Source organism: Mastomys coucha, unplaced genomic scaffold, assembly GCF_008632895.1.
Source record: "Mastomys coucha isolate ucsf_1 unplaced genomic scaffold, UCSF_Mcou_1 pScaffold14, whole genome shotgun sequence".
Lineage (NCBI taxonomy): Eukaryota > Metazoa > Chordata > Mammalia > Rodentia > Muridae > Mastomys > Mastomys coucha.
In genome coordinates, this window is record NW_022196896.1 from 61649234 (window position 1) to 61660156 (window position 10923).

Genomic DNA, 10923 nt, shown 5'->3' on the forward strand with positions numbered 1-10923 from the left:
TCATCTTGTCTGCCCCTCAATTAGATGCCACTCAAACATGGCTTCCTCTTTCTACTAACTAACCTTACCTTCATTGTTATGGATTAAAGGTGTATACTAAGGACAGGTATATATTTCAGACAGATCATACTGTAATATAGAATGTGTCTGCATTCTGGCCAGATCATATCTTTGGATGTGATCCCTTGCCAGAGCAGCCATGTTGCTGGATTAAAATTCCTCTACAGTGCATCACCATGCCTAGCCTTAGCTGATAACATTTTTTCCTTCCTCATAATCAGATAAGACATGGCAAGTTTAGCAGACATCTTATTTTATAGGTTTTTTGATAAACAAACAAAAAAAAAAAAACAGAGAAGTTTTGCTGTTATTTGGATGAAGTTGGCATCTATTCACATTTCCAAAGAACAGATCTGTTCCACTGTCTTAGCTTGCTTCATGTCACTGTGGCAGAATACTTGAGGCAATCAATTTAAAGGGAAGAGAAGTCTCTTGATTTGTGAATTTCAGACCATTCAGTTGGCCCCATTGCTTTGATCCTGTGGTAGCCCAGTGCACCGTGGTGTGAGTGTATGGGACAGGAAGCCCTCTGACCTCACTGTAGTGGGACTAAAGAACAGAAAGGCTGGGCCTTAGTACCTTCTTCAAGGGCATGCCAGAATGACATAACTTCTTCCAACGGGGATCCACCTGTTAAAGTTTCCCCACCTGCCGTTGGCACTGCAGGCTGAGGACAAAACCTTCAACATGTGGATCTTTGAGAGAAATAGTTCAGGTCCAACTGTGAATCTTTTTGCTTCCTCACTATACCCACTCTCTAAAATACCAGGATACCAGGATTGCCTCCTTGAGTATTAGACTGCTTTTGTTTGTTTGTTTGTTTGTTTTAACTCCTTTGTTACAAGATATCTGTGTGTCTTTCATGACACCTCAGACTCCAGTTATCTCCTATTATCCCACAGGGCCTTTTTCCCTTTTCCAGAGTGGGTGTTTGCAATGGTTTCCCGAAGAACCAGAATTAAATTTGAATCTCCCCAGCTCTCTTTGTACAGGCCGTCCCCTGTTCCCCAACCCCAGCTGAAAGAACAATGCATCTTCTCCTGTCAGGAAAAATGTTATCTCTTACCCCTTCCATCTCGAGCATCCTCAGTAAAGGTGACATCATTACTGGAGCATCCCAGTCTGGGGAACAGTCTCATTATGGGACAACAATCAAGCTGAGGCATATAGGACTGGGAGATGTTACAGAAGTAAATGCTGTCAGCTTATTGTAAAGTATCCTCTGCCACAAAGAGTAAACATTGCTACAGTACTGATAGTTTGGAAAGTGGGTAAATAGCGATGGTACATCTCTTAGGGAGTGCTTGTGGATCTTAGACAACTGAGTCAGATGAAAATGGGCACAGAAGAGAAACCTGGAAAAGAATCTGGCCCTTCCCCATCTGCAATGCTCCACTGACTTAGTCTGGCCAGCTATCATCAGTTAACTATGAGCAGTGTGTGCTTTTGCTTGAGTGGCTTCTTTCATGCTTATTATTTACTGTAACATCATGTTAGCCACCTCCAAAGTAGAGCTACAATCCAGAGGTAGCATGATTCAGGATGTGCTACATACAAATGAGCTGATTATTGCACCTGCAATACAAAGATCAGACAATGTACAGTACTTGGGACAACTGGTGACTAGAGCAAAATTTAAATCACACACACACACACACACACACACACACACACACACACACACACACAAATGTCCACTAGACCAGACGATTTACAAGCATGAAGGAAGGCCTGCCTCACAGGCTCTGATACCTTGCCTACATACTATTGATACATAGTAGGGCAGTTTGTCATGACTTGAAGTAATACAATCCACTGATATGGAAGCTGACGTTCTTTATGATTAAGTGAGGGTACAGAAAAGGCGAGATGTACCTTATAATCAGGATGAATATGTTTAGTATAAAAACAATCTTTTAAACTCAAAATTATTAAAGGCCAATGTAGGAATAGCTGTGGGATATAGGTGAACCAGGCTGTAAAGCTCTCATTTATCCACAAGGTGGCATTAACATTCTGTAAATCAGCCGGGCAGTGGTGGCACATGGCTTTAATCCCAGCACTTGGGAGGCAGAGGCAGGAGGATTTCTGAGTTCGAGGCCAGCCTGGTCTACAGAGTGAGTTCCAGGACAGCCAGGACTACACAGAGAAACCCTGTCTCGAAAACAAAACAGACAAACAAAAACATTGTGTAAGTCAATCCACAATCTCGATTTACCAGATTTCTTTTTAATTAAAAAAACAGAATTCGGGGGTGGGGTGGAGTGAGAAGAGGGCTCTCACTCCACCCATTTTCCAACTGTTTTCTGACTAACTGGTGCAGATACTGTAACTTTTCTTTAGAAAGGGGCCATGAAGGATTCAGACAGGCTCAAGAGATTTCCTTGTTTTTCCATGGCCCTTATAAAAATCCCAATCCATGTTTATGATTTTGTCATTGTGGGAATATACGTTCAATAATCCTTTGAAACTTTCTTCCTGGTCCTTTCCCTGTTCTATCTATACACTGTTCTTTTCATTAGCCAGCATGCTTGTGAAGCATAGGTAGCTCTGGAAGTTGGGATACTGATCTTGAAATAGTTCATCGTAGAAAGTCTCTTAATCTCCTTAGAGCACATAGTTCCCAACCCTATTGGGGTCGAATTTGCCTCCATAACAGGCTCTTCTTTATGGTTATCGTTTGGTTTCAGACCCCAGGACAAGGGGCTAAGGTGTATATTTTACATACGAAGGCAGATCTAGCCTCCAGGTTCTCCCAACATCCCCCAATCCCTACCTGGCATACCTGAACTTTCCAGCCCAGGGGCTGACCTGCCCTTCCCCCCAGAGACTCTTCCCTATATAACCCAGATATTTTGGCCTCTCTCTTCTCTTCTATCTCCTCTTTCTCTCTCTATGTACACATTTCCTCCCCTGCCCCCATGTCAACTCCCCTGGCCTTGGTCCTTGGGGCCAGTTATCTCACCTGAGAGCAGCTTCCCAATAAACCTGTGTTTAATCTAATCTAATCTGGTTTGGTTTATTTCACCAGCGGAGAAATATCCTGTCAGTTATAATAGAAACATCAGCTCCAGAATCAGTTTTTTCTGTAAAAATTTTTCCTCTTGGTTTTAAACCTAATAATGTTTTATTGTTTTTCCTCAGTATGGTGCCTACAGCTATAGTTTTATCTGTACCACCAAATCCCCCCTCAAAGTGCATTGTTCCGTGAAAGGACTATGTAAGGCAATAATAACAACTGCAGTTTTTTTCTCCTACTTTAAATTGTCAATCAGTGGTCCCTGTGATCATGACTGCAATCTCCCCTATATAATCTCCATCTATGACTCCTGTATAAACTATGATTCCTTTCATGGGTAAACCTTTGTGACCCAATAAAAGGCCAACTGTCTCAGGAGTATAGGTCCCCAGGATCTCGTATAACTTAAAACAATATTGAAGGGCTGAAACAGGCAAGGACTATCAATAGCAGCACGTCCTTGCGTAGCAGTTTGTAAAGCAATAGACTGACTACAATCTCAAGCTGGTGCAAATGTTATTATTTCTGGATTAAGCCCTCTAATTCCGTGTGGCTTGGGGGGGGCCCTCAACCCATTTTCCTGTTGTTGACTGGTATTGTTATTGTTGCTAGGCAGTGTACTGCCATCCTTACTTTATTTAGATCAGCATTCCCAAGTCCAATGTTTTCCTCTCTTACCTTCAGGGAATAAGCCAGGAACTCCTTGATCCAGAGCCTCCATTTGTTGTAAGGACAATTTACATTGTTTAAATGGCCAGGGCGGCAGCATTTGGCCCATTTTACTGACATCTGCCTTTGAACAGCCTATGCCTCTAAAGCAGCGAATTTTGCTCTAAGTTTATGGTTCCCTGTACTGGCTGGTTTTGTGTGTCAACTTGACACAGGCTGGAGTTATCACAGAGAGGAGCTTCAGTTGGGGAAGTGCCTTCATGAGATCCAGCTGTGGGGCATTTTCTCAATTAGTGATCAAGGGGATAGGGCCCCTTGTGGGTGGTGCCATCCCTGGGCTGGAGGTTTTGGGTTCTATAAGAGAGCAGACTGAGCAAGCCAGAAGAAGCAAGCCAGTAAGAAACATCCCTCCATGGCCTCTGCATCAGCTCCTGTTTCCTGACCTGCTTGAGTTCCAGTCCTGACTTCCTTGGTGATAAACAGCAATATGGAAGTAAGCTTTCCTCCCCAACTTGCTTCTTGGTCATGATGTTTGTTCAGGAATAGAAACCCTGACTAAAACAGTCCCCACGTTTCTACATAACTCTAGAAAAATCCCTAACATTTCCTGTCTCTCTCTGAGGTCTGATTAACCCTTGGCAGTCTTCATTGGCATTATCAAAAGCCAGTGTTTAATACTGTTTATTAAACAACTGTTTTAATAATAACTCTTGAATTTGTTCCCTTTACTTTCATCTCAATAACATCTTTGAATCTCCCTATGAAGTCAGCGCAAGGCTCAGGGGGACCTTGTGTAATTCTTGTATCACTAGACCTGAACTCAGATCTCCTATCGCTTTTCATCTAAGCAGCCATGGCTGTGCCCTTAACATGTGGGAGGGATGTAGTCATATTAGCAACATATGCTGATACCCTATTGCTTTGATACCCATCTACCAGTCCCTGTCTGCATTTCCTACGTGACATTTCCAGGATCTCCCCTTGGTCCTCGTTGTCAAGCTTCATCTATGAGCCACATATGCCTTTGAAGAAATTGGGAAGGGCTAAGAACCATCTAGCCAGTTACATTAAAAACCATATGGCAAATACTGTGCATCATTGCTTCAACCAAAAAGAGACTCGTAACAACACGGAGGGAGCACTAGGTCGGCAAGAAACACAAACCATCTTTAAATCTTTTACTATATCCACGTCTAATCCCCAATAAACCTTTTGATTTTGCAGAAATTGCCCTGGAAATACCAAGCGTAGCTCATGAAGTTGGGGAGGAACTGATGATGAATTCCTTTTCCCTGTGGTGCCCTCGCTTGTAAATTTAGCATTTTCATAACCTTTTCTAAATTCTCATCGGGAAATGGAAGAATTCAATATTAGATTGATCTTCAGATTCCTCTTTCCCTGCTTCAGGGTCATTTCCAGGCAATGGCTGATACATATTTAAAGGAGGCTCTGGTAGGGAGCCTCAGGAACTGAGGCAAGATGGTGATGGAGCTGACTTTCCATTCTGCTCTTCCTGAATGAGGAGACTCTTCTTTTTCTCTTCTCGTGTCGTCTTGTCTCTTCTCTTCTTTTTCTTCTTCTTCTTCTTCTTCTTCTTCTTCTTCTTCTTCTTCTTCTTCTTCTTCTTCTTCTTCTTCTTCTTCTTCTTCTCCTCCTCCTCCTCCTTCTTCTTCTTCTTCTTCTTCTCCTTCTTCTTTTTTGCCTCTTTCACTAATTTTAAGGTTCGATCATCCTGTTTATATTCATTCAGGGAATTAGTGCTTATGGCTCACGTCCTTACCCTTCCTTAAGTGTTTTAATAAGTTTGAATTAATGCCCAAGTGACTCAAAATTTAACAGGGATCTCTCCCCCTTGCTTACAACCTTTTCAATATTCTTTTGGACTCTGCCCCGTACTTCTTCTCCTAAACTTCCTTCTTCTGGAAACCAGGGCTTATAATCATAAACAACCCACACGCAATCTAATGTTGCTGACTTTGATACTTGTGCTCCTCCTTTCTTTAAAAATGATGCAAAAAAAGTGCTGGAGAGATGGCTCAGTGGTTAAAAGCATTGACTACTCTTCCAGAGGTCTTGAGTTCAATTCCCAGCAATCACATGGTGGCTCACAATCACCTATAATGAGATTCATTGTTCCTCTTCTGGAGTGTCTGAAGACAGCAATTGGTGTACTCACATATATAAAATACATAATTTTTTTAAAAATCTAAAAAAAAGAAGGATGCAAAACTGTGACATAAGGCAACACCTTTTGTGGTTTCTGACCCATTTTTCTCACCCACCTCCTTCTCTGAGGGTCCCAACCCGGTTACCTTATAGTTGATTTCAGGTCCCTGTTCAGGTGTTTGTTACTCCAGAGGCAGTGGAACCTGGGAGAATGGAGCTGATAAATAAGGTGGACTAATGTCTCGTGCAGTAGCCAACTTTATTTAGAGCATCAGACAATTATTCTCTGAGGATTAAGAAGAGTCACATGAGTAAATTGTTCATGAGTTCAAGCTTCATACAATCACAAGGACAAGCTGCATGTGGCAAAACCATGTTTTTCCATAGAGGTATGTAAAGGATAGTTGAAACATTTAATTAAGTAACAACAGCAAGCAATAATGAGCAATCTGAGGTAAACTCACTCCTATTGGCTATACCTGGCAGGGACAGGAAAACACAATTCCATGTTTGGAAAAAGCTGAGGCCTCAGGACTCTTGTTTTCTTGGGGGTGCTTCCATAAGCACTCAGAATTCTCTTCACATGGCTCCATTCCTAGACCACGTTCTGACCGTGGGCTACAACTATAAGTTGAAATTAACTCTTGCCCCCTCTAGTTGTTTCTGGTCATGGTGTTTTCTCACATCAATAGAAACCCTAAGACAGAAATTGGTACTGGGTTCATAAGATATTGCTCTAACAGACTTAACCATGCCAGGAAGGATTGTTGAAAGACTTCAGAGCTTTGGGCTGAAAAAGCTGTTAGTGCTCAAAGCTTAACGGACTGTCCTTGGAACCTGGGAGATAGGTGGCTGAGAGCCACTCGGAGAACGAAGACCTGGCTTGTGGAGTCTTAGAGTGTGGGAGTCCTTTAAAGCCTATCAGAGTCATTCCTGGGATATTTTGAAGTAGGAATCTATGGTTCTAGCCAGTCGGGGCTGTCTGTGATTAACAAAGGACCAGAACCACCAAATTGAAACCTTTGCTCTGCTAGATCAATTGATGCTACTTAGCTGGACCTAAGAAAGCAGCGGTTAAGAAGAGACCAACATCATTGAGGACCACAGATCTTAAGAGTGTTTCCTCAGTATTGGTACATAGAAGCTTTGTGCCAGTGGGGCCAAGGCTGTACCTTGTTCTGGCAAACAAACGCGGTAACCTACAAGACTCTCCCAGGTGGTACTGGTTTTGAAGGCATGGAGGGGTTATCACTGTGACCAACATGGATTAATCCTGGAAGCCTGACTGGGGCCTCAAGGGAATAAAGAAGGTACACAGGTATGGAAGAGCTGGGATCGGTGTGTGTGTGTGTGTGTGTGTGTGCGCGCGCGCGCGCGCGCAGTATTTGCTAGGATAGCGCAGAGCCAACAACCTAGAACCTCTTCATGTTTAACCACCTTGAATTTCATCGTGTTTATCATGCACAGCACAGGTGGAGGGAGAACAGTGAACCTCAGTGTGTTTATTATGCACAGCTAGTTTCATTTGGGGGGGTCTCTGTAAAGCGTCAGTCTTAGGTTGCAGTCACCAGAGATGAGTAAGCTGCAGGTGCCCGAGTTTTTTGTTTGTTTTGTTTGATTTGGTTTGTTTTGTTTTTTGCACATAATAGTCCATAAACACTCTGTTTGAGTTAGAGAAAGGCTTTGCCACACCTTTGAGGCTCACTAGTAGGAGGGCTTTGCCAATTCCCATGGGTATGAGGCAGAGGTCCTTGCCACTAATACACATTTACTTGGGACTTCACCCACTCCTTACCCACCCAGGACTCACCCACTCCTTACCCACCCAGGACTTCACACACTCTTTACATTCATGGCTTCATCCATTCCTTACACACTCAGGATTCATACACTCCTTACACATTCAGGACTCACATACACCTTATACACTCAAGACTTCACACTCCTTACACACTCAGGACTTCACACACTCCTTACACACTCAGGACTTCACATACTCCTTATACATTCAGGACTTCGCACACTCCTTACACACTCAGGACTTCACACACCCCTTACACACTCAGGACTTCACACATTCATTACACACTCAGAACTTCACACACTCCTTACACACTCAGGAGTTCACATACTCCTTACATACTCAGGTCTCACACATTCCTCACATATTCAGGACTCACACTCCTTATACATTCAGGACTTCACACACTCCTTACACATTCAGGACTCACACACTTCTTATACATTCAGGACTTCACACACTTCTTACACAATCAGGACTTCACACATTCCTTACACACTCAGGACTTCACACACTTCTTATACAATATGCTCAGGTCTTACACACTCCTCAGACATTCAGGACTCATACTCCTTATACATTCAGGACTTCACACACTCCTTATACACCCAGGACTCACACTCCTTACACATTCAGGACTCACACACTTCTTACATGCTCTTTACTCACTCACTCAATCACAGCTCCCTCTGTTCTCCACAGTGTCATAGAAGGCAGCCGAGGCTTGGCATGATAAGGGGTCAGGAGAGACTCTTGGTGAAGAAGCAACTGTTTCAATGTGTTGAAGAAGCCTCTACTTAGAAAAAAAAATTATGTCCAGAATAGAATACATTATAAAACAAAACAAACAATAAGAAAGCACATTAGTTTTCAATGGAGTTAAATTTTATTTAATTAAAAGTAGCAAATGTTACACAATTTGCTTCATTGTGAGTATTTGTTTTGTACACCTGACCTGTTAAATCAAGCAGCCTTCACGGAGTAGTCCCTGGGTCCTCTGCACTGCACTTCAGAAATCCCCTCCCAAGCTTCACATTACACACTCAAGAAGCATAGTTCACTGGGCAGTGGTGATGCACACCATTAATCCCACAACTCTGGAGGCAGAAGCAAATGGATCTCTGAGTGTGAGCCTAGCCTGGTCTACAGAGCGAGTTCCAGGATAACCAGGGCTACAAAGAGAAACCCTGTCTCAGGGGGAGGAAAAAGAGAAAGGCATAGCTTCTCATTGCAAAGAAAGTCTCACTGTAGTCTCATTGTAGTCGGGGGATCTTTTATCAAGTGAAAAGTCTTTGAAGAATATTTTATTTTTGGTTGATTTACAAAATGGCATTTTCCATGCCATCATTAAATTGGCACTAATTTTTTTTCAGTTAATTTTTCTTCTGCTACAGTTGAAATAAACAGGTTAAAATTAAGTCGTTTAGCATCACGGCTGATCAGGCATGATGTCATGTCCTACGTGCGCTTAGGTGATAGGTTTGCTGTTACACATCTGAACCTAGTATGTTCTGGACAATGGATATTGAGCGCTGTGTTTTCCTCACAGACTAGGAGACTATTATAAAAATCAGTGCATAGAATTAACAAACAAAGATGGGATTTTAGACTTTCAGGAGTGTGTTGGAATAACTGAATATGGAAAAGGCATTTATGATTTTGTTTTTTCCCCATCATCCTATTTCACACATTTTTAGATCACAGAGTAACTCAATCGCTTTAATGTTAAGTCATCATTACTTGGTTAAACATAGTTATCATCGCTTAGGCTTGCTCTATTCCTTTTGTATTGGTAGACGTGTATTACTTCAATTGTATTTTTACCAAACCTGAGCTTGCTAAAGCCCTTCCCCACCAAACAAAAGCCATAACGAGGAGTCACTGATAGTAATAATTGGAGATGTTTGTTGAAGACAACAACTGATCTGGAGGGTGGATGTTTTTGTTGCTATGATAAGAGCTGATATCATCTTAAGTTAGTTTACAGGGAAGTATTTGGGGCGGAGAAAGATGCATATTTCCAAAGAAACCATATCGCATGCTTGTTTGACAGACATTCTCTGGTTAATTAGTAAGGGCTCTGCATGCAGCTTCTTCAGCCAGTCAGGTGCTCCACCAGGGAAGCCATGGCCACTACAGCCAGTCCTTGATGTGTCTCAGGTTCTCCCGCAAAATCCAATTTATTTTAAGATACCTGTAAAATAGAAAAGTAAACTTCAAAGAGGTGCAAATTTGTATTAAAGGAAAGAGCTGTAGCTATTAAGATGTCCCATGAATTGCATTGCAATGTAGAGGAATCCCAGCATAAAACAGTTAAAGTATTTTCTAATAATTTTTTATTTGAAACATTTTTTATTTAATTTATTAATATATTTATTAATTTTATTTTTTATTTTTCATTTTCAAATTTTTATTTGAAACAATTAATTTTATTAGCTAAATTTTAAAACAAGGTAAAATGACACCCCCCATGTCAATCAAGCATTTGAAAACATTATCAACCATCTATATAACCTCCTTCAGTGATGTTTATTGGTTGCCTATTGGGTAGCAGTTCCTCAAACCTGGTTTACCTGACTCCAAGCCCAGAAGAGAGGGAGGCAGGGAGGTGACCTTCAGAGCTTCCAGCCCCTTCTCTTCCTCCCAGTCCAATTCCCCAGTCTCATCCTCAGCTCTGTAGCAGACCATCTGCTGTGGCCTCCCTTCCCCCTCCCCCCCTCTCCCCCCTCTCCAGCAGAGCACACAGACCTTCTCCTACAGGCTCTCCCACAGCGTCAGCGTCAGCGTCCAGCTCCCTCAGGCACTCTGCAGGAACCACTGGCCTCTGCCAGAGAAGCAGGCAGACCAACTACAGATCTTTACTCTCCCTCCTCTCCTCCATATCCAACCCCCAAGTCTAATTCCCAGCTCTGAGGCAGACTATCAACTATGGCCTCTCTCCCTGTCTCTGCCCCCATGCCCAGGAGACTAAGTGGATCCTGGTGGGACACCTGGTTTTCCTCCTGTGGACCCCTTCAGCACACTTCTAGTCCATCTCCATTGTAAGTGTTACCAGCTCGGAGGGAAAAGGTTTTCCCAGTGCAAGTGTTACAGCTCTGAAGGGAAAGGCATCCTGGAAGTCCGGAGCAAGGAATACCATAAAGTCACACCCTGCATCAAACCACACACACACACACACACACACACACACACACACACACACACACAC

The 10923-nt window shown here is 42.6% G+C and overlaps 1 protein-coding gene across 1 annotated transcript in view; it reads right to left on the reverse strand.

Annotated features, from left to right (window-relative positions):
* Window positions 1-8578: 8578 nt before the first annotated feature.
* The window catches only part of Bend6 (BEN domain containing 6), a 68277-nt gene continuing 65932 nt past the window's right edge, over window positions 8579-10923 (reverse strand). Inside the window, exon 7 of the mRNA XM_031367122.1 lies at window positions 8579-9909. The gene's annotated coding sequence lies outside the window, so the exon portion shown is untranslated. The remainder of the gene's footprint in view (window positions 9910-10923) is intronic.